The sequence below is a fragment of the Triticum dicoccoides genome, chromosome 7A (genome assembly GCF_002162155.2).
Source record: "Triticum dicoccoides isolate Atlit2015 ecotype Zavitan chromosome 7A, WEW_v2.0, whole genome shotgun sequence".
Taxonomy (NCBI): domain Eukaryota; kingdom Viridiplantae; phylum Streptophyta; class Magnoliopsida; order Poales; family Poaceae; genus Triticum; species Triticum dicoccoides.
The window spans coordinates 622,463,914-622,464,486 of record NC_041392.1 but is presented as its reverse complement, the minus strand read 5'-3'; positions in this window follow the sequence as shown (position 1 = coordinate 622,464,486).

Sequence of the window (573 nt, the reverse complement as noted above, 5' to 3'; positions counted from 1 at the left end):
TTAGGCGAGTACTGGACTGCAGCTAAGCCCCCGAGTGGGAGGTTTACTCTCCACTCGGTATGATTTTTTCAAACTTAGGCGAGTACTGGACTGCAGCTAAGCCCCCGAGTGGGAGGTTTGCTCTCCACTCGGTAGGATTTTTTTCAAACTTAGGCGAGTCCTTGGACTGCAGCTAAGCTCCCGAGTGGGAGGTTTGCTCTCCACTCGATAGGATTTTTTCAAACTTAGGCGAGTCCTTGGACTGCAGCTAAGCACCCAAGTGGGAGGTTTGCTCTTCACTCGGTAGGATTTCTTGAACTTAGGCGAAACAGATTCGCAGCTAAGTCACCGACTGGGGGGTTTTGGCGATGGCGACGCACGGGGCGGCCGAATGGTGATGAGGTGACCAACCGATGGCGACGCGCGGGGCGGCCGAGTGGTTATGAGGTGACCAACCAAGTGGCGACGCGCGGGGTGGCCGAGTGGTTATGAGGTGACCAACCGAGTGGCGACGCGCGGGGCGGCCGAGTGGTTATGAGGTGACCAACCGAGTGGCGACGCGCGGGGCGGCCTACTGGTGATGAGGTGACCAAC